The following is a 25226-nucleotide window of genomic DNA, read 5'->3' on the forward strand; positions in this document are numbered from 1 at the left end:
AATTCAACCGGAAAACCATCTCCAAGAACAAACACTGTCTGCACCGGGACATGAGAATGGGGTTGATACCTACCCACTCATAAAGCTAGCACCAGAGACCGCCTCTAGACCTTAGTAACTCCCCCGTGTCAATGACCGGAAGTCTTCAAGCCAGATTCTTCGCACTGGTTAAAATCGGTCCCCTTCCCGAGCGTTTGTAACAAAAGACAATGCGGTTTACTATGTGTCACATTCACGAGCTCTGGTTTCGCGGGACGTTTCTCTTCGATTTATGTGGCAGGTTGGATGGTAAACATAGTGGGGAAAAACGATTGTTAGAAGAAGCAGCCGCGGAGCTTCATGGTCAAACGGATGGAAATGGCTTCTGATCGCCATCCCGGCCCACATTCGTCAACAGCGCGATCCGTTATCTGGTAGTGCAAGCTCGCGCTCGCTCGCGTTTCCGCACGCGTTTGGTGGATCATGCATATAAAAAGTATTTCACCGATCAGACTCTTATAAGCGTCAGCAATTATGGACGGGAGGCTGGCGAACCCGGACCAGTCTCTAACCGAGGATGTGATGATGTTCTCGCAGTCGATTGCGCATCTGTACTCAAACCTCACCAAACCCATCCTGGACGTGATACTGACTTCATATACTTTAATACAGACTGCGAGATCTCGCGGTGCGGCGAACGCAACCGGACCGACTCTGTTAGCGGGTCTGGTGGTGTTCGCCACGGCGAAGGTTCTGCGCGCTTTGCTCGCCCGCGGTTCGGTATAAGCTGGTGGCGGAGGAGGCGCACAGGAAGGGCTACTTGCGTTATGTGCACTCCAGAATAATAGCCAATGCAGAGGAGAGCGCCTTCTATAGGGGACATCCGGTTGAGGAAACGCATAATGCACATGTGCGAGAGTAGTATAAAAATCAATATAACATTAGTAATTGCTTTCTGGGGGGGATAAAGCGAGGATATGCATCAATCATATAGTGCAAATGTGTGATAACAGAGGACTTTTAAAAAAGTGTCAGACACAGTGTGCACATGTGCATAGGCCTACATACTGTACTGTATATAAAAATCTTATACATATGCAAAGAAAGTCACATTTTATAGGGCACTTATGGTGAAGAAGCACATCATTCATATGTGACCCTGGACCACAAGAGCCAGTCATAAGGGGTCAGTTTTTCTGAAATTGAGATTGATACATTATCTGAAAGATGAATGAAGCTTTCGTAATTGATGTATGGTTTATTAGTTTAGGACAATATTGGCGGCTGAGATACCACTATTTGAAAATCTGGAATCTCGTGAGGGTTGCAAAAAAGGGTTAGGGTTTAAGGGTTAGTTCACCCAAAAATGAACAAACTAGGCTGCGTTTTACGGGCACCCCCAAGGCCCATCCTAGGTGATGACTTTCTTTCTTTCAGATGAATCATATCTGAGTCGGAGTTATAGAAGATAAAATTGTCACTGTTGGCTCTTTCAAGCTCTATCATTGCAGTCAGCAGGTGTTGCATTGCTTTAGTCCAAAAGACGTGAAATAAAAAGTTCCCATCCATAAAAAAGTGTCTCACACGGACTCCTGTAGCAACTCGATGCGTTTTTGTAAGAAAACATCCATATTCAAAACTTAATAATCACTTTAATCTATATAATCTAAAATAATCTTTAGATCTATTTGTGCCAACAGTTGCACATCTGAAGCAGTACGGAAGCAGCGTATGAGGTCAGCTTTGCACATTCATGCACGAGTGAGTCTCATGAAAAAAACCAACGTTTGTTTAAAGGATCAAAAAGAAGCAAAGTTTCTGACTTTAGCAAAGGAAAACCAGTCTCCTCTGTGGCTTTATATCAAAGTCCTCGAAATTCTTCTTTACAAATCCTCGTTTTGTAATTCTAATTAGTGACCGTTTTTGTTTTGAGCTCTCCTCTGTGTTCCGTGTGCGCCATCTTCTGAGTGGCGCTTGCACAAAGCTGACCTCATATGTAATTCCCGGGGAACTGTTCTGTTTACAACACTGAGCGCAAGTTAGATTTCAAGAGTATTATTACGTTTTGAATATACAAAAGCCGCATTGAGTCAACAGTACAGGAGAGCCTCTTGTTTATCCCCGGAGCCGTGTGAGACACTTTTGTTTTTTTTATGGGAAGGGTGCTTTTTGTTTCATGTCTTTTGGGACTTAAAGCGATTTGCAACACCCGCTGACTCTGAATGATAGAGCCTGAAAGATCAAAGACTGGATTCGTCTGAAAGAGTAAAAACGCAGCTAGCCTAGTTTTCATTTTTTGGGTGAACTAACCCTTTAAAGTTGTCCATATGAAGTCATTTGCAAATGCATATTACTAATCAAAAAATTGAGTTTTGATATATTAATGGTAGGAAATTTACAAAATATTTTCATGGAACATGATCTTTACATTTATATCCTAATGATTTTTGGCATACAAGAAATATCTATAAGTGGTATTGTTGAGTATTGCTTCAAAATATAACCGTGCGACTTATGACTGGTTTTGTTGGTCAGGGACCATATGTTGATTTTACCAACATAATTTCATTTTTTTAATTGAAATAAAAAAAATCTAAATCAAATTCTTTATATAGGCCTATATTTATATATAAGTGCCAGAAATGAGCTTCCATACATAACTGAATTGGGATTCCATTCCTAAATTTCAGTTAAATTATTAGATTATGTATAAGCATTAAGTGAACTGGCTTCAATGAAGCTGATCCCTTATTTAGTAAACTCAAATGGATGTAAGGAACTCGTTTCCAAAAAAACAAAAATTTGAATTAGAACACAAATTTCAAAATGTGTGGGATGTTAAAGAACAATGAGAATTAAATTGGACACTTTAAGAACATTCATATAACTACACTGTAAAAAAATAAGTGTTAATTTTAACTGTAAAATTTGGTAATAACACTACCAAAAAAAAAAAAAAAAAAAAACGCGTTCGGATAGGTTAACAAGTAGGTTTCCGTTACTATATACAGGGAAAAACTGTAAGATCTAACCCAGACATTTAATGGTGTACTTTTACAGTAAAATGCTGTTAATTTTACAGTTGGTAGAAGTAAAAATAACAAAATCAATGTATAATTACAGTCAAAAAAACTGTTAAACTGATATTCCCGAATTCCCTGCATGACATCCACATTTGAAAAGTATTTTGTGTTTAAATAATCATGTTTTTTTATAGTTTTTGTTATCAGTTATGTACATTTGGGCTTTATGTTACATCTTCTTCTGTTAATGAAAGTTTATTGCATTATTTAAGTATGTCATGTGTGTTACCATGATGGTGTTTGGTGTTTGCATGAATGACTCTGTGCACCTGCTTGTGGCGAAGTACTTGTGATGAGCTCTGATTTCTTTCATGTGGCTTTCTCTTTTACCACCTGCATTATGGTGGTTTGTCCAGTTGGTAAAGGTACAAAACAGATTTTTTACCGCAGTGTGCACTGTTGAGTTGATTATGGTTTACATTCAATTTTTCTTGTTTGTAAAATCACAGTTTTTACTGTAAAACTTACGGGTTTTGGCCGTAAATGTGTTTACGGTTTTTCTGTATTTTTTACAAAATTATTCTGGCAACCACAGCTGCCAAAATTAATTTGTAAAAACTACAGCTCTTTTTTTTTTTACAATGTACATATATATATATATATATATATATAGCTATTTTTTTTTTTTTTTTTTTTTAAACTACAAAGAGGTTTGTCAAGCTTATGTTAGTTTGACAAAACGTTTTTGAAAGCCTTGTTGTGATAGATAGACAGAAACATATAGATTATATAAATAATTTTTTTCTGCCATATAGGCTGCAGTCTTCATGTATGTATATGCAGTCATATATACACATACCCTTTCCCTGTTACATAGCCTAGATAATATGAATTGTATACCCTATACATTATACATTGTAAAAAGAGGTAGCCTATAATTGTTACCATAAAATAGGTATTTCTGTTTGATTTAACTCATAGCTTTTTGTTTCAACTTAAAACCAGTTAATTTCGATGCTAGCTACCAGTTTTCAGTGTAATTACTGCAAATTCTGTAGTCATGCACGCAGTGTTGGGCAGCAACGTGTTACTGTAATTTGATTACTTTTTTAGTAAAGGAGTAATTTAACACGTTATAATTTTCAAAATTAATTAATTAGAGTAAAAAAAGGTGATTAGAATATAGTTACAAGCCGAGGTCTCTATACGTTACTGTCCGCGTTACATTGCTGACAGAATACAGTGTTTTATAATCTAGATATTGTAAAAAGTATATAGCACACGCACTGTCGAGTCAAGTGCTAGTGGATTAGAGACCTGCTCCCCGTGAGACCCGACGCAACAAAGTGTTGGCACGGGACAAGAGTGCTGCGAGCGTGTAGACACTTGTGTGTGTGCGGGAGGTGGGAGAATAAAATGATTCAAGGGACTCCCGCAAAATAGAAATATCTAAACAAAATTGTTATTCATCTATTGCACAAAAGCAACACGAACTAATATAAAATATAAACGATTAACAGGTGCAAGGGTATGCATTATATAGTTTCTATTTAGGTTATAAACACACATGTTTGCAGCGTTGAGCAATGCAGTGCTGAAATTTGCATGCTCACGAATCCTCTTATTATAACACACGAATTGTAGACATTATGAAAGATTCATTTATGCATATATTTATTGTGTTATAACAGAGATTTGTGAGATTGCAATGAACAGAGATGTCTTTTAGAGATTATAAATGCAGTGCTCTTTGCTGAAATTCTGTCATGTCAAACCATGCACGCAGCAGCTGCTTGCTTTAGTTAAAAATAACAGTGTTCTGTGAATGTTGATGCTTTAATAACAAATATTTATCAGGAGCCTGTATGCTGGGATTTCATAATTTTCATGGAGAAAAAAGTAACGTAACTAGTAATGTAACTAATTACTAATTACTTTTAAAATAAAGTAATCAGAACAGTAACGTGATTACTTTTAAAAGGAGTAATTTGATTACATTTTCAGAGTAACTTGCCCAACACTGGTCATGGCATAAGAAGGCCTATATAGTCTGTGTTTGTTATTACTGTAAGCAAACTTTGCAATTCTGTTTAATCTAATTAATTTCTGATTTCCATAGCTAGCCATTTACTTTGAAGTCTCTCAATCATTGGTATATCTGTTCTCATGTGGCAGGTGGAGATGAGGCAGCTGCAGAAGTGTTATAGTGCCCTGGCAGAGCAGATGAACCTCATTCTATCCAAAACGTCTGTGGGTACATCATGATTGAACAGTTCCTCATGAAGTACGTCTGGAGTGGAAGTGGCCTGGTTATGGTGGCAGTGCCCATTATCACTGCCACTGGCTTTGCTGACAACGGTATGTGGAAGTGTAGTTTGTACTATATATACAGTCTCATTGCAATTTCTGTCGAGCTTTATTTTAATGATTTCAGAAATATAGGTCATATAAGAGTAGTATTTGCTTTAAGATGTCATGTTTCATATTCATTTGCTTCTTAAAGAGCTGGCTGACGGTCAGACACAAGTGTTGGTGAGTGAAAGAAACAGAGCGGGGCTTTACAACAGCTCGCAATCTACTGGCCTCAGGGGCGGATGCCATTGAAAGGATCATGTCTTCTTATAAAGAGGTAAACCTAGGTAAACATGCTCTTCTTTCTTGACATTTTTCACAATTATATCCCTTTTACATAAAGGGAAATAAATGCTAAATTCTAAGATCTATGTTAAACTGTATGTTTTTGAAAGAGACTCTTATGTTTCCCCAAGGCTGCATTTATTTGATCAGAAATACAGTAAAAACAGCAATACTTGTGAAATATAATTACAATGTAAAAGAACCAGTTTTCTTTTTAAATATGTTTAAAAATTTTATTTATTCCTTTGTTGGTAATGTGAGTTTTCAGCAGCCACTTACCAGTGTTGGGTGTAATGAATACTTAGGAATTAATGACCATTAATTAATGATCATTTGAATTATTTTCCCTTAAAAAAGTAAAGTAACGGATTACTTTTATTTTTTTCTGTAATTTAATTACCGTTACTTCTGATGCAATTATGTTAAATACTGTATAAACTATAGAAACATTTTCTATATAAAACAATAGTGGATTTAACGTCAAAATGGAATACAAAATATTCAATTGTATATGTATTTTTTTATTTTGAACGAATTAAAAGCAGTTTCATGTCTATTTTTGTATTGTTCAAATGGTCAAGGTTGACATTTAAGTAATGCAGTACATTTAGAGAAATTAGTACAGTAATCTAATTGCACATTAACTAGTAGCTAGTAATACTTTTTTTTAGAGTAAAGTAACTTACCCCAGCACTGGACATTACACCACACACACACACACACAAACACACAACACACACACGTGTATATATATATCTAGTTATATATATATATATATATATATATATATATATATATATATATATATATATATATTGAAGGGGTGGAACGATACAAGTTTTCGTACTGAACTGTCACGGTTATATGGTACCACAAAAGTGACTTATTTAAATTCCAGATGGAAATTAAATTCCAATAGTCTAAATGGTACCACAAAAGTGAGAAACCTAATTCACGTACACACAACAAAAAATTCACGTGCGTGAAAAAAAAATATATATTGACAAAAAGCAATTTCACATGCGCAAAATAAAAAATTTATTATCATTATTAATACATTTCACAAATGCAAAACACAATTCGTAGATATACAACTGTGCACAAAAACCTTTGAATGTTTAAAATGTACGAGTGTTTGAATGTACAAATCGTCATTTACTACGAATCCACTCGGATTTGTGTGTGTGTGTTTTTGAGACTTTCCTGGCAGAGCTCTCTTCCCACGCGGGTCTGTCGTACTCTTTAGCCAATTCAGATGCGAGCTTACCATTCAACCAATCATATCATAAGCCACTGAGACTGCATCTCAAGGAGCACGATTCTGCGCACCCTTTTGCGCCATATGGATTAATTAGAACGGATTAATTAAGCCTTTACATCCAGTAATCCCATAGACAGTAAAAGATATGGACACAGCTACCCAATTGGAAACTCAATTGAGACAAGTGAAGCCCATTTTTAGCGATTTTTAGCACTTCCGTTTCTGACGCGCAGGACTCAAACTAAGCTTGATGACATCAGCAACCTGTCTGACAGATGTAAATCTTCTAGTAGCTGTGCGTGCAAACTGCCATCTTTAATCTTGCAGAGACGGCGAGCTTGAGCGGGGAGTTCTTTGGCGTGAGTGAGCAGGAGTATTCTTTTTAATTATTTTGTATAGTATTTTAAAATGTAACGCCAGGGCTTCTATGGGCTTCATCTCTTGACGTCTCCCCCGATTGCATGCGAGCTTCTGAATGCACTCTCAGTGGCTATGATATGATTGGTTGAATGGTAAGCTCGCATCTGATTGGCTAAAGAGTACGACAGACCCACGGGGAAGAGAGCTCTGACAGGAAAGTCTCAAAAACACACAAACACCAAATCCGAGTGGATTCGTAGTAAATGACGGTTTGTACATCAGACACTCGTACATTTTAAACATTTCAAAGGTTTTTTGTGCACAGTTGTATATCTATGAATTGTGTTTTGCATTTGTGAAATGTATTTTATGAAATATATAATTTATTTTGCGCTGTGAATTGCTTTTTTGTGAATATATATATTTTTTTTCACGCACGTATGAATTTTTTTTGTGTGTACGTTAATTAGGTTTCATGCATGTGAAAATTGTCTACGCATTGAATGTGTGATCGTGTTTTTTGCGTGAATTATATTTGAGACTAATCTGCTTCCATATGGTAAGGACATCTCGGTTTGGTGCGTGCAGGCCTTACAAACGAATACAGGCAATTCATCCCCAATCCAGAAGGGGGCACTTGCAGCAATGCAATGCTGTTTGATAACCGTCCTCCAGCAGAACAACAGCGAATGCTGGTGAGTTGCGCACTTGAAAACAAAGCCCACTAGGACAGTGACCATGTGCTGACTCTGAATGGTCTCTCACAGACTGACAAAAAAAGGAGTATACTTTTAAAGGCTTGTGCACTCAACTGTTTGCGAAATGGAGCTTTACGTGTGTCGTATTGCATACCTCTCTCATTCAGCACAGAATCCAAATATTCCATAATATTCCATATTTGCAATGTAACGTATTGAATGCTAAACTATTATTTATTATGTAAATTATAGGCTTTGATTAGAGGGCAGGCATGCTGATTGTTTGGTTTACTGTGTTTTATTTTGATAAAGTACTAACTGCTCTGTCAAGTTTGTAGCACTGCTGGAACTGATGATGTTTTGTGTGTGTGTGTGTGTCGCGCACGCGGCGCGATCACATCAACTGTTGCTCTTATACCCAGCAGAATAAACTTTAAATGCTTATTGTCTTATTAATAATGCATCACCTGTAAAAAGGTCTGCTTTTATTTGAGTATACTCACAGTGAAAACAAAACATTGTGCTTTTGTAAAATAAAGAAATCAAATAGGATGTCGGTTTCTGCAATTTGAGTTTCCTTTCTTTGAACAAATTAAGTCTGCCACACAAAATGAATCCTGAAATCAAGCTTATATAGGCTATGTTATGTGCACCGCACTGTTTTTTTCCCCTTGTTTATATGTAAGAACTAAATATATAATATGTATGCAAATGATATTTTGTGTATGTAAATGATATTTTATGAAACTTTACTATATATATATATATACATATTATACAGTATATATATTTAACATAATGTATAATCGATTTAGTATTTTCAAAATCTAGGTGGATTTTGTTTTTTTAATTTTGTACTACTGTCTGTTCAAAAATAAAATGAAAAGAAACCGAGAGGCATTAGTAGATTTGATTTTTTTTTTCTGTTGTACCAAAATCGTATAGAACCGTGAACCCAAAACCGAGTTTTCCTGCGGTACATATCAAACCCGTGACATCTGTGTACCATTCCACCACTCAATATATTGCTTTGTAACACTTTGTTTTATTATTATATTCATAAATTCTACAACAAAAGTTGATGGGAACTATGAAAACCCCTTACACTGTCATGACAAAAAAATAACATTTTTCTTTGTTAGCAGTACAAACAGCAAGGGCAAGATCACGACTACAGGATCGACTGAAAACCACAAAGGATGTGGATGTCATGCGCAGAAGTGAAAGCTGCGGAATCTTAATACGTAGGCTTGTGATCAGTGTGGATGCATCAACTGCCACTCTGTGACTAAGCCTGCTGGGCAACTTTAATCCACCATCTGGTGAAATAATAGAAAGCATCAGTCAGAGAGCTCGCTTCACAGATGCTGATTGTGTCCAGTACACAGTGTTAGATAATATAAAGCACGCGACAAACACTCTATATTTCAGACCTTTTTAAAAATAGAATTAATTGTCTAACAATTGTCTAATTTACTTGTGTCAAACTAGCACCTGCATGTGATTTGTTAATAATTAATATTTTTACATTTTTCTCAAAGAAATGCTAAAAAAGTGTGAGTGGAGGTGAATTGGTTAACACTTTAGTTACAGGCACCCAATTCTCACTGTTATACTAGTTTATAATTTAGCATGCGTATTATTAAACATACTTGGCTATTTATTAGTATTAGATGTCTGCACCAACCATATTCTAAATCCCAGATTCTACCCAAATACCTAAAAACTTATTAGGGATTTTTCACCCAAAATGAAAATTCTGTCATTAATTACTCACCCCTCAATGAAGTTCTCATGTTGTTCACCTTCGTTCGTCTTCAAACACAAATTAAGATATTTTTGATGAATTCTGAGAGCTCTCTTACCCTCCCATAGACGGCAAAGATATTACCACTATCAACAAACAGAAACGTACTTAAGGACATCGGAAGAATAGACCATGTAATATCAGGGGCCTGAAGTTCGATTTTAGTAAGCTCTGAGAAAGGGCGCAAAGAAAACAATGATTACAATAATGCGCCAATTATGAAAACCGAGTTATTGCTTCATTTTGCAGAGCACCAAAAGCTATCAACGTATGTGTTGTTTATGTTTGGTAGCGCAAGGTGATGTTGAAGGAAAAAACAACGCGGATTACATTGATTCACGTTCTGGGGTACTCTCCAAAATGGTGGAAAGATTGTAACTCCTGGGAGAAGTAAATTGTTTTTATTATTTTCTTTGCTATAGCACAAAGTATCTCTTAGCAGGTAAGAAATACAGTTGAATTGTACAATTTGTGTTTCGAAGATGAACAAAGGTCTTACAGGTTTATGTAAATGACATGAGGTATAATTAATGACAGAATTTTTTATTTTTGGGTGTGAACTAACCCCTTAAAACTACCTTTACAAACTATTAATAAGCAGCAAATTAGTTTATTGAGGCAAAAGTTGTTGGCTTGTTAATGGATGTGACCATACTTGTTATTTATTTATTTTTGTACTTTTTTTTCATTTCAGTTTAGTAATTTGTTATGTGCTTTTGCTCTATTTATTAGAGTTATTGTTTTATTTGTTTTATTTATTTATTTTTAATATTTGTATTTAGCTTTAATTTATTTTATTTTTAGGCTAACTTACTTTACAATACAAGGTCCCATTAAGTATAAGTAAATTAATGCACTAATGCATTTTTGATCTTCTGGTGAAATGACAAACTTTTTTAACTTTGTTCAAAAAGCTTCGGCCACGACTGCAAGCTTGCATTCAGCTCTGTCTCCATCAATCAACAACTGATGGGTGGAACCAATTCTCTGCCCTCTACATTTTGGGCCTGTCCCAGAGAAAATGCCACTTGTGGTCTTGGCCACATGAGGAGCATCGCATTCGCAACAGGAAGTAAGTAATGCAAGACTGTCCCAGGTCCTAAAAACGGCAAGGCCCTGTGCACTTAACGCCCTGGGTCTTCACACCCTTAAGTCTTCACACCCTCTTGAACAGTTGGACCAAGTACAGGAAATATGTCAAGTACTGTAAGCAGACATGTGTTTAAGTGCAAAAGACCACAAGTGTGGGTATTTGAACAAGTACTTGTTGTCCTTTTTGATAGTTTTACTCAATTGGAAGTCACAGCAGAAGCTTGAAGAAAATAGCATGTCTAATTCTATGACTATAAGTTAAGTATAAGCACATACAGTTAAAAAAAAAAATAAATAATAATATTATTAATATTATATATATATATATATATATATATATATATATATATATATATATATATATATATATATAGATATACATATATATATAAATAGCAGAGCACATCACAGAGAGAAACAACTCTAGATTCCTCAACACCTTAGAAGGTCAATTAACAAGTTACTCTCCAGAGATGAATTTTTCCTGTTGACTCCACTGAGTCCCCCTCGGAAGGAAAGCACAATGTTTCTTACTTGAGGAGCTCTTGGGATGTGATGTGTCTGCCTAAACAAAAAGAAAAACACTGGTTAAACACTTCCAACACATGCTTTGGATCAGATTAAGCATTCAGGCCACAAAATTTCACACAATGGTTTCAGCAAAGGCTGATTAGCATTTTTGATGCTAGAATGCAGAAATTTCCAGGTCACTTTGTTTACATAAGTGTCCCCAAATACCTGGTCACTTACTTCAGATCCTGACAAACAGCAGTTATACAATGCTATCTGTTGTCGGGTCACCTCAGCCTCTAAGGACTCGCTTATCAATCTAAATCACATGCATTTGCTCTGTGTACTTGAGGTCACCGAGGCTGGCCGGCTACACGCACGTGTGCACAACTTGTTCTTGGTATTTGGACTTAAGTCCAGAGGGGAATATACAAACGTTCATCTGCCATCCCCAACCGCAGGGGGAGAGTATGATAAAGCCGGGATGATAACCGAATCTGAGATGCACGTCGATGGCCTCTCTGGAAATCAAAGGTCCCAATGAACGTGTTCACCTAAAACCAAAAATGACCTTACCTTCATGTCTAAACCTGTAAGACTTTTTGTCTTATGTGGAACATTAAAACTCACAGATGAAAGAAAATTGTACAGATTTGGAAAAACATGAGTAAAAGTGATGGCAGAATTTTATTATTTGGGTGAACTGTTCCTTTAATTGCTCAGTCATGCCCCGAATGAATGAGTGACAATATATATATATATATATATATATATATATATATATATATATATATATATATATATATATATATATATATATATATACATATATTTCTATGAAATGTAAGGTATTGGAATGAAATGTAAGTAGAGATGATAAGAGAATATTCATGGAACTTAATTGACACAGGAGGCATTTTCCACAAATACACTACTAGTCAAAAGTTTTTTAACAGTAAGCATTTTTTATCTTTCTTTCTTTTTTTTAAGAATTCTCTTCTGCTCACCGCCAAACCTGCATTTATTTCTGATCCAAAATATACAGTAAAAAGATTAGCAGTTATCTGAAATAAAAAGCTTTTGTAACATTATACACTATACCATTCAAAAACTTAGAGTCAGTATTAAAAAGTATTAGAAAAAAAATCATAATAATAATAAATGTTTTTTGGAGCAGCAAATCAAGAATATTAGAACGATTTTCTGAAGGATCATGCAACTGGAGAAATTATGCTAAATATAGGAATAAATTACACTTTTAAAATATATTTACATTTTACATTTTTATATATTTAGCAGACACTTTTATCCAAAGGTTACTTACAGTGCATTCAGGCTAACATTTTTTACCTAACATGTGTTCCCCTCTGGGAATCGAATCTAAAGTACATTTGAAAATATATTCAAATAGAAAACAATTATTTTGGGGCCAATAGTAAAAAAATTCACAGTATTATTGCTTAATGGGGAGGACGTCTTAAGCTAGAAACTGCAGGAGTTTTAATAGTACAAAGACCTCTTATTGCAAAAGAATCAGGCAATTTGGTTTCGCATGTTCATGACCCCGTTAAACATATTGGCTATTTTGAGTACGTATATTCTGCCATGACCATATTCTAAAATCCCAGATTCTACCCAATACCTAAACTTAGATAGGCTAGTTCACCGCAAAATAGGAAAATTCTCTGTCATTATTACTCACCCTCCATGTTGTTCCAAACCTGTAAGACCTTCGTTCGTCTCAAACCAATTAAGATATTTTTTGATGAATTCTTGAGAGCTCTCTGACCCTCCCATAGAAGGCAAGATAGTACCACTATCACACACAGAAAACGTTAGCAATTGAAAAATGACCTTAATATCAGGGTGTCAGTCGTAATTTACAAAGCTCAGAGAAATTTTTTTTGCGCAAAGAAACAATGATTTACAATAATTCATCAATTATTTTCCCGGAGTTACCGTCTTCTATTTTGCAGAGTACCCCAAAAAGCTATCAACGTAATCATTGTTGTTTATGTTTATTAGCGCGCGCATGTTGAAGGAAAACAACGCAGATTACATTGATTACGTTCTGGGGTACTCTCCAAAATTGTAACTCGGGGAGAAGTAAATTGTTTTTTATTGTTTTCTTTGCGCACAAAAAGTATTCTCTTAGCTTCGTAAAATACAGTTGAATTGTGTCATTTGTGGTTCTGAAGATGAACAAAGGTCTTACAGGTTTGTAATGACATGAGGGTGAGCAATTAATGACAGAATTTTCATTTTTGGGTGAACTAACCCTTAAAACTACCTTACAAACTATTTATAAGCAGCAAATTAGTTTATTGAGGAGCAAAGTTGTTGGCTTGTTATGGATGTGACCATACTTTTTATTTATTTATTTATTGTACTTTTTTTCATTTCAGTTTTAGTAATTTTGTTATGTGCTTTTGTCTATTTATTAGGTTTTTTTTATTTGTTTATTTATTTATTTTTAATATTTGTATTTAACTTTAATTTATTTTATTTTATTTTATTTTAGGCTAACACTTTACAATACAGGCCCCTTTAAGTATCGTAAATTAATGCACTAATGCATTTTGATCTTCTGGTGAAATGACAAACTTTTTAACTTTGTTCTCAAAAACTCGGCCGACTGCAAGCTTGCATTCAGCTCTGTCTCCATCCATTCAACAACTGATGGGTGGAACCAATTCTCTGCCCTGCATTTTGGGCCTGTCCAAATACCCGCACTTGTGGTCTTGGCCACATGAGAGCACGTGCACGCAACAGGAAGTAAGTGTGCAAGACTGTCCCAGGTCCTAAAAACGGCAAGGCCCTGTGCACTTAACGCTTGGGTCTTCACACCCTTAAGTCTTCACACCCTCTTGAACAGTTGGACCAAGTACAGGAAATATGTCAAGTACTGTAAGCAGACATGTGTTTAAGTGCAAAGACCACAAGTGTGGGTATTTGAACAAGTACTTGTTGTCCTTTTTGATAGTTTTACTCAATTGGAAGTCACAGCAGAAGCTTGAAGAAAATAGCATGTCTAATTCTATGACTATAAGTTAAGTATAAGCAATAATAGTATTTAAAAATATTTTCATTATATTTAAAAATAAATAAGATTTAAAAATATTTTCATTATATTTAAAAATAAATAAAATATATATATATATATATATATAAATAGCAGAGCACATCAAGCTAGAGAGAAAAAAACATCTCTAGATTCTCAACACCTTAGAAGGTCAATTAACAAGTTACTCTCCAGAGATGAATTTTTCCTGTTGACTACACTGAGTCCCCGAAGGAAAGCACAATGTTTCTTGCCGAGGCTCTTGGGATGTGATGTGTCTGCCTAAACAAAGAAAAACACTGGTTAAACACTTCCTAACACATGCTTTGGATCAGATTAAGCATTCAGGCCACAAATTTCACACAATGGTTTCAGCAAAGGCTGATTAGCATTTTTGATGCTAGAATGCAGAAATTTCAGGTCACTTGTTTACATAAGTGTCCCAAATACCTGGTCACTTACTTTGGATCTGACAAACAGCAGTTGAGCAATGCTATCTGTTGTCGGGTCACCTCAGCCTCTAAAGGACTCGCTATCACTCCAATCACATGCATTTGCTCTGTGTACTTTAGGTCACCGAGTTGGCTGGCTACACAGCACGTGTGCACAACTTGTTCTTGGTATTTGACGAAGTCCAGAAGGGGATATACAAACGTTCATCTGCCGTCTCAACCGCAGGGGAGATGATAAGCGGGGATGATAACCGACCTGAGATGCACGTCGATGGCCCTCTGGAAATCAAAGGTCTGATGAACGTGTTCACCTAAAACCAAAAATGACCTTACCTTCATGTCTAAACCTGTAAGACTTTTTGTCTTATGTGGAAGGTTAAAACCCACAGAAAAAAAGAAAAGATTTGGAAACAACAGGAGCAAAAGTAATGGCAGAATTTTATTATTTGGGTGAACTGTTCCTTTAATTGCTCAGTCATGCCCCTAAGAATGAAGTGACTATATATATATATTATATATATATTATTGGAATGAAATGTAAGTAGAGATAATGTTAAGCGATATGTAAAGAGAATATTCATGGAACTTAATTGACACAGGAGGCATTTTCCACAAATACACTACTAGTCAAAGGTTTTTTAACAGTAAGATTTTTTATCTTTCTTTCTTTTTTTTTTGTTTTTCTCTTCTGCTCACCAAACCTGCATTTATTTGATCCAAAATACAGAAAAAGCAGTTATCTGAAATAAAAAAGCTTTTTGTAAACATTATACACTGTACCATTCAAAAGCTTAGAGTCAGCTTAGAGTCAGTATTAAAAAGTATTAGAAAAAATCATAATAATAATAAATGTTTTTTGAGCAGCAAATCAGAATATTTAGAACGATTTCTGAAGGATCATGCAACACTGGAGAAACTATGCTAAAAATTCAGCTTTGAAATCACAGGAATAAATTACACTTTAAAATATATTTACATTTTACATGTTTATGCATTTAGCAGACGCTTTTATCCAAAGCGACTTACAGTGCATTCAGGCTAACATTTTTTACCTAACATGTGTTCCCCTGGGAATCGAACGAAAGTACATTTGAAAATATATTCAAATAGAGAACAATTATTTTAAATAGGAAAAAAAATTCACAGTATTACTGCTTTTTGCTGGATTTTGGATCAAATAAAAACACAGGCTTGGTGAGCAGAAGAGAATAAAAAAAAAAAAACATTAAAAATCTTACTGTTCATAAACTTTTGACTGGTGGTGTATACTTAAAAATAATGCCAGAAACCTTTTAAATAAAGACATAATAATTTAAGAGTTGGAAAAGTATATATATATTATAAAACAAATCTAAATTGAAATTATGTTTATTTATTATGTCTGTGGAGTTTTTTTTAGGTTTTGCAGTTTAGCAAACAAGTATTCAGATCAAATAGACCAACAAGTTGGAATCAAGTGCTAATTTGTAGGTATTAACAACCTTATTTTACATTATTTAGTTTGTTTGTTTTGTTCTTTTTTAATACAGTAACTGAAATTACAGTGGTTGAATGGTTAAACTTGATGAATAATGTCAACACTACAATTTCCTTTCAAAATGTGAGGAAACAGAGTCATTGCTTGTTTTCCCCCACAGTGCTCTAGAAGGCTAATTTTATGATTAGGTAATTGTTACTGTACATGTATGTGTCAAACATCCCTAATAGGTCTCACACAACTGAATAAAACAATAAAATGTGCCTCTAATGCTTTAAAAAACAGTAAATGGATACCAATGTGTACTGTATGTATGGAATGTGCCATAACTTTCTAATGAGAGATATTTATTCCTCAGTTTGATTGTATTCTAAAACTCTGTCCAATTGTATACATTTTTCCACTCTTTCTACAGGCAAAGTGATTGATGTGGATAAAGGTATAGTCTGTGAAAATGTGCCTATAATCACTCCTAATGGAGATGTGGTTGTGGTCCTCCCTGAACTTCAAGGTGAGTTAAACAAGATTAAACATTAAACTTTTAGTACTACACATTTGGTCACAAATGCACTATTTGCTATACACGTACAATTATACTGTAGTGTAGATATATATCTTGTGTTATCAGTCAAGATCATAGTTTTATATTTGCACATGCAACTCAAACATGAATAGTGCTAAACAAGTCAAGACAAGGTAATGAAGGGAATGTTGTTTGGCATTGTGCAAAGCAGTTCTTGCATTAATATAGAATTTGTCTATATTACTCTTATATTTTGGTTTGTATCCATCAATTTCCATTTCAGTTATTGAAAAGTACCACCACACTTTTTAAACTGTAGGGTTTGAGATCAGATCACAAGTATGCCGTTATATACTGTACCTTTTATGGAACCATGCGAACTGTACTCAGCTTCCTGGAACTGGATATTGTTTGCAGGTAGAGGAAGGGATGCATTTGCTGATCACAGGGCCAAATGGATGCGGGAAAAGTTCTCTGTTCCGGATCCTCAGTGGCCTGTGGCCCGTGTACGGCGGACTTCTGTACAAACCATCACCCGAGCACATGTTTTACATCCCACAGAGGTACAGACAACACTCATCGATGGGATCTCTGGCCCACTAGGTTTCAAAACAGCTACCGTCCTCCATCACTGTTCCATATTGCAGATGATGCACCGCCAGGATCTATCTACTGTCTGTCTGTCTTCACCTGACATAATATCAGTAAATATTAAATGTTTTTTCCTCTCTCCAGACCATACATGTCCATCGGAACGTTACGGGACCAGGTCATCTACCCCGACTCTCTGGACGACATGCATGACAAGGGTTACAGAGACAGGGACCTGGAAGTTATTCTGGACATTGTCAATCTAAACCAGATAGTTACCCGGGAAGGAGGTTTGTACATGTAATTCCCATTTAGCATTACTGAAGTGTTTCACCATTTCAAATCTCTTTTTGATCCTTGAAAGAATTATTGTGTGCTGTATAATAGGATCCCAGTTTTTTGAGCCAGCTTTCCACCAATTAAAAATGCCATTAGGTCATTTATTTTTGGAGAAGGAAAAAAAAAAAAAAAATTTATTTTGGAGAAGTTGAGGTCATTCACTACTGAGTCTGTTTACAGGGTGGGATGCTGAGCTGGACTGGAAAGATGTTCTTTCTGGAGGCGAGAAACAGCGTATGGGCATGGCACGCATGTTTTACCACAAGTAAGATGTCATTGCACATATTATTTTAATGTGTTTGAATTGATTTTAAATAATAACAATAATCAATGACTTTTTTCAGGCCTAAGTATGCTTTGCTGGATGAGTGCACCAGTGCGGTCAGCATTGATGTAGAGGGTAAAATATTTCAGGCTGCAAAGGATGCTGGTATCTCCTTGCTGTCCATCACCCATAGACCCTCTCTATGGTAAGAAACATAAAACTTTACATTTCTTGAAATAATCGTACATTTACATTTAGTCATTTAGCAGACGCTTTTATCCAAAGCGACTTAGAAATGAGGACAATAGAAGCAATCAAAATCAACAAAAGAGCCAAAAAATCCAAGTGCTATGACAAGAATCGGTTAGCTTTACGCAGTACACATAGCAAGTTTTTATATATACAGTGTGTATGTATGTATATATATATATATATATATATATATGTATAACATAACTCATACAAACATGTAAACACACTCAAACAAGTAGATAGAATAGAAAAAGAATAATAGAAAGCTAATGTTAGAGCAGAAAACAAATAGAGTGCAAGTGATAGAGGTATTTTTAAATAAAAAAATAGAAAACAAAAAGATAAAATAGAATTAGAATAGAAAATGCTAGAGTTAGAGGGTCAAATACAGATGGAAGATTGTGTTTTTAGCAGTTTTCTTGAAAATGGCTAAGGAAAGAAAGAAGGGACTGTATAACATAAGCTAATTAATATTTTAATTAATTCTGATTGATGAATCAGTGTTTGCAGAAAAACAAAATTCTATTAGGTAGATGGCTAAGTTATTCAGTAGATATTGAAAAATATCTTATACTGTATATAATATAGTTCAGCATGATTAAATGTTTATGTAAATATGTTTTGTTTAATTTTCTTATTGCACTAAATGAATGCATTAAACTGTCATCTCTCTCTGAAAGTATAGAAGTAGTATGTAAATATTTATTGAAGAAACATTAATTATTTGGTAATTATAGTGATTGAGTTTGCATAAAGGAACATTTTACCAGTTGCTACAGCAAAAAAATGCATGGAAAGTTTAAACACACCTAAACTATATATAAGATTTCATCAAATGATGTAACTTCATACTCTTCTCACCCATCTGCAGGAAATACCACACACACCTGCTGCAGTTTGACGGAGAGGGCGGCTGGCGGTTCGAGCAGCTGGATACGGCCACACGGCTCTCACTGACCGAGGAAAAACAACGCTTGGAGTCTCAGCTCGCAGGCATCCCTAAGATGCAGCTCAGACTGAATGAACTGTGTAAGATCTTGGGCGAAGATTCGGTTCTAAAGACGGTGGAGAACAAGGTTGAGGACTGAAAGAAGCCTGGAGATGCTTGATGTTCAGGAAAACTTTTGGTACTTTTAATATTTTATCAATGATTTTAACATTTGATGTGTATACATGACAATTCGATACTGAAAATGGAGTTTAAAAGGAATTTTAGAAACAGTTCCCTGTTGTTTATTTTTTTGTTTTTATAGTTTAGCTTTGTTCTTTTTGTTTGCTTTTTTTTTTTTTTTTTTTCATTTGTTTTACTTATTTGTTTGTTATATTTTTGTTTTGCTGAAAGAAGCCTCGAGATGCTTGATGTTCAGGAAAAAATGTTGGTACTTTTATTATTTTAGTAATGATTTCAACATTTGATGTGTATACATGACAATTCGATACTGAAAATGGAGTTTAAAAGGAGCAGTTCCCTGTTGTTGTTTTTTTATAGTTTAGTTTTGTTCTCTTTGTTTGCTTTTCGTTTTTGTTCATTTGTTTGTTATATTTTTGTTTTGCTTTTTCGTTTATTTAGCTTTTTTGTTTGTTTTTGTTCTTTTGGTTTGCTTGTTTTTTTGTTTTGTTTTTTTCCTAGTGATTTTCTTATTTTGGTTATATGTTTTCAGCACTTTATTGAAATTATTGCCTAGAAATTTAGCTGTATAAATTATATCTCGAATTATGTAGTTTTCCTTTTTCCTGGATTAACTCTTTCAGCTAGTTATTTTTTAGGCAGTGTACTTCAAAGGATGTATTGCTCATTTCTTATTGATATTTTAACCTAAACAACTGTCCTCCATATCCGGAAACAAAAACATGGTATCCTGTGGTAATAACAATAGTGATCAAACTTTTTTTTCATGTAAAATCAAGTAGGTCATTTACAAAACAAGCTTTTACACAATCAAACTCTGAAGAACACAGAAAGAGAAATAGAGATGAGACTATCTATAGGTCATTGTGTGAGTCAGCTGGAGAGCTCTGGGTTCAAGACAGCAGGTTTCTGGTTTTCTGAACAAACACAATATACTGGATACACACAGTGAGGGCACAGAGCACAGCAGGTGGTTCTGTTGTGTCCACACTGAGCTGACAAACAGACAGAGAATGTGTGATTCTGGGTCACCGGACTAAGCGAGAATCATGTTCGTCATCATGTTTTAGATTTGTTTCTCAGTCATATTATAAGGTTGTTTCAAAATGTACTGCACATACTCTGTCCTTTCATTCAGACTGATATACTGTGAAGTGTGTCTGACAGCTGTGATGTGTTTATCTTTAGTACATTTTTAAACTTTTATTTTTGTTTATTTTTATTTTGTTTGAAACCCTACTTGGTTAGAATATTTCAGTAAATAAAATCAGTAGGTTAAGGAAAAACACAAAGAGGACTCTGGATAGTACTTGTACTGATGTACAAAAAACAAAATTACGGCATTTTAAGAAGCTACTGGAGAACAAAATTAACCATTTCTTGTTTGTATAACTCCTTGCCCGTATGCTATGTTATTTTTTTTTTAACCAATCTGATTTTTTTTATATATATACTTTAAATATATGTGAAAGAGACTTGACTATGTCAAGTGTCAACAATCAACAAACTGTAATAAAACCAGCTTGTAAATAAAATTACAATAAAAAACATAAACATTGTGATATGTGAAATCTATCCATCTATCTATCTATCTATCTATCTATCTATCTATCTATCTATCTATCTATCTATCTATCTATCTATCTATCTATCTATCTATCTATCTAATCTCGATTGATTGATCAGTCTCTGTCTATATCTCTTTCGTCTAACAATGATTTTAACTTTGAATATGTTTAGAAATGGTGATTTGATCCTGAAATGGCAGTTTAAAAGGAATCACAGAAACAGTTCCCTTTATTTATTATTTGTGTTTGTTTTTATTTAGTTTTGTTTTGCTTTTTATAGTTTAGCTTGTTTAGTTTGTCATATTTTCTTTCAGTCATTTCCTTATTGTTTTCAGCACTTTATTCAACCAGCTATCTATCTATCTATCTATCTATCTATCTAGATAGATAGATAGATAGATAGATAGATAGATAGATAGATAGATAGATAGATAGATGGATGGATGGATGGATGGATAGTATACGTGCAATACTATGTGTGTCCAAAAGGAGGTGCTTTAAGATTTATACTTTACTTTTTGTCTCTAGCCAACCAGCAGTTACAAAGTATTCAAGAGGCTTGTGCTATAATCTTCAAACTAAGTTAAAACAATATGTGTGTGTGTGTGTGTGTGTGTGTGTGTGTGTGTGTGTGTGTGTGTGTGTGTGTGTGTGTGTGTGTGTGTGTGTGTGTGTGTGTGTGTGTGTGTGTGTGTGTGTGTATTATATATATATATATATAGTGTTGGATAATTTGCATGTCTCAAGCATGCCACCTAGATTCTGTCGTGTGGTTTTGTTGTGGAGCGGAGGGCGTGGTCTGACGCGCACGATGGAGGCGTGGCATGGTGATGTCATCCTCAGGAGAGCGTCGCTCTTCAGGGCAGATGATTGTGTGTGTGAGCGCAGTAGGACATGTAACACGCTGCGCCGAACAGGGGATGTTTTATTTCATATTTGCATTATTTTCCTGTCAAACGAGCACCCGTTTGGATCTTTTGAGCTTTATGATGAGAGAATAGACGCCGGGAGGGACGCTCTATTTGTGTCTGCTTCTTAAGCCGATAAAGAAAGGGAAATTCAGCTATATTTATCTCTTGTGTCCTGACCGGGAACATGTCTTCGGGACAAGACGAGAGCTCAGTGCGCGTGGCTGTCAGGTATAAGAATATATCTTTTTTATATTTAATGTAGTAGGCTATACTGAAGAGCCTATAAAGTCTCCCTGATGCTGCGTATGGGCCCGCCTCTTATGTACCTGCTACAATACCACACCATCATCAGGGCTCTGTGTTCTGCACGAGCTCATTGTGTTTCATAAATATAAGATTATATGCATGCATGTGGCATTAGTTTTTTACCATATTTATCTTATTTTTAATCTTAAATCATGCTGTAGGGACATATTTTGTTGATAAACATATCTGATGTATAATTAAAGTGTTAGTTAATTAGCTATTGTTCTACAGTAATATAAGATTAAATGAGTTATTGATTACATAGATTTTAGATATAGATTTTCTTTCATTTCTCCATCTGTTCATGTCTTCTATTGATTAAGTGGTCAAAACTGTTACTGTATGTGTCATGTTAGAATGGCTGTATAAGGCCTTATTGTGTTTATATTGTACTTGTAATGGTTAATAGATAAGCAAATATAAAACTATATAATGTCTTTTTACTTTACTCTTCTGATTATTAAACAGGCCCAGATCATTATATCTTTATTATAGGATTTAGGTTGTCATTTCTGTTTTGTTTTTTTTATGCTGTATTTATGTATGTGTTTATGGACTCAATGTTTGATATGAAAATATATAATTATATGCTCACATATAGCTTTTCCTTCATTCTTCTATATATTTAGTTCTATTGATTTAAGTAACAAATATCGGCCTAGGTTACTAAAACTTTAATTACAGTAAGTTTGTGGGGCCTGTTATGATTATAATTAATATGCATGTTTTATTGATATGTATATCTGAGATTTTATCTGAATATATTTTTCTACTGAGGTCCCTTGAGCTGAAGTGGGGCTACATCTCAAAATTTCATACTGTAATCAAGGTTTAGGTCACATTTCTATTGTCAGTTGAACTTATTTTATTTGGTTTTTGATTTTATTTTATGTTAATGGTTCACTCAAAAATTAAAATGATGTTGTGTACTCATCCATATATAATTTTTGAACAATTGTTTATTCTGTAAAACACAAAAGAAGATATTTTCAGTAATGTTTTTGTATAGTGAAAGTCTAGTGTCCTGTAGTTTGGACCCCATTGACTTCCATTGTATGGACAAAAATAGTTGACTCATTATTCAAAATACATTGTTTGTGTTTCACGAGCAGTGTTATTAGTATCATTCAATTCAAGTTTTAGTGACCAATAACACCACTGGTTCCACCAAAGAAAGAAAATCATACAGGTGTGGAACAACACGGTGAGCAAATGATGACGGAATGGGTGAACTATCCCTTTAAGTAGGCTGTGCCGTTAAAGTCTATGTAGGATAATATCTTGAAAATGATATCATCTTCTTCATTAAACACATCCTTTTGTGACCAAATTGAAAGGACACACAGAATGCTTCTTTTTTGTGGTTGTAAAAAGCCTCTGTTGAAAAACAAAGGCCGTCTATATGCTCATGTTACATTGTTCTGATAGGCCTCAGGAGCTCTGGTTACTGGAGCTGACAGACTTTGACCTGCAGCTCAGTTTGCAAAACATTTGGACTTAGGCCTAATGTCATTCACTCCACCTCTCTTTATTCTTCTGTCAGATTTCTATGAAGGCATCGTATGTTTGCACATGAAAGCCTGTCAGAGAGAGAACTTTACACGTTCTAAAACAGGTGCAGGATCCATTGTGAACACATGGAAATGGTTTACTTACTTCCTGGACAATATGAGAATTGATTTCTGGGCTTTTATTCATGACAGAGGAAGGGAGTGTATATATTGTTTACAGAAAATGTGAATGGTTCTGTGTTTTAAAATAGTCACAGGTCTGATCTTGAATGTTTTTGCTAAGTAGGCATTTGAACAATCCAGTAGAGATCACATGAGTGTGTTAATCTGTCAAACTGAGTTTAAGTAAGCAGGTCACACTTACAACCATGGACATTTTGGCCACAACATGGTCACGTATCTTGGTCGATGAATTGCAAGCATGTAGACCCGCTGATTAGGGGCCGTAGAGTTTTCTTTAGATGTCTGCAACATTAAGCTGAATTTGGTGTTATTCAAATAGCTTCTGTTGATATAAACATGTCAACATTTTTGCTATCTTTAACTAACATTCTCCTATCTTAGGACCAGATTTACTAAACAGGGCAAATTAGTGTTAGAGCACAATTACATAAAAGTGCCAATGGGAGTGGAAAATACTGCGGGTGATTTATGAACAATGCACACATTAAAGAACACAGATGCAGCCAGATCATTTCCATACAATGACCAGCACAATCTACCAAGAGCAGCGCAGTTTACCGCCTGCTTTTTTGGTCGTTAAATAAAAATAAGCCAGTAATTTGACGAGTGCAAACGTTAATCAAGTTGCGTGCTTCATTGCAACTCCTACAAATTCAATAAGGTCAGGCACAAAAACAATTCTGTCCCTGCCTTTTTTCAGTGCTAATTCCTCACTGTAAATTAATAAATTGAGTAAATCCTGTCAGTACTATTTTAACGCCAAAAGATGGTTTGCGCTAGCACGAGCAGATAGTAAATCTGGCCCTAATTTAGCTTTGTAGTAGCAGTAATGCTATAGTTTAGCTAATATTTAGTAGTTTAATTCAGATAATTTAGTAGAAGCTGTTTCAATAATGTCATAATTTAACTTTAGTTTTGGTAATTTAGCTAATATGGTAGAAGCAGCTATAGCTAATGCTATTGTTTAGCTAATGGAAACATTTCATATAATAGAATAGTTTATTTATTTAACTGGACATAGTTTAACTAATGCTGTAGTTTAGTTAATGTTTAGTAGTTTAGTAGAGGCAAAATTGCTAATGCAATATGCGATATACTATGGCGCCCCTTGTGGCAAAACTGAGATTGCATCACATGCAACTTTATGAATTACTTGACACGTTTCAGTCCACAACATGTGAAATCGAACTGCCATAATTAGGAGCGTGCATGTGTAGAGTATGTTCAGGCCTTAAGAAGTTGCTTGTGTTGACATAAGCCAAGTTTAAAGTTTCTACAGTATATCTCACTC

At 34.9% G+C, this 25226-nt stretch overlaps 1 pseudogene; it reads left to right on the forward strand.

Moving 5' to 3' along the window:
- The first annotated feature begins 131 nt into the window (after positions 1-131).
- LOC122137127 lies at positions 132-21006 on the forward strand (annotated as a pseudogene).
- Positions 21007-25226: the final 4220 nt, after the last annotated feature.

This window comes from Cyprinus carpio, chromosome B4, assembly GCF_018340385.1.
Source record: "Cyprinus carpio isolate SPL01 chromosome B4, ASM1834038v1, whole genome shotgun sequence".
NCBI lineage: Eukaryota > Metazoa > Chordata > Actinopteri > Cypriniformes > Cyprinidae > Cyprinus > Cyprinus carpio.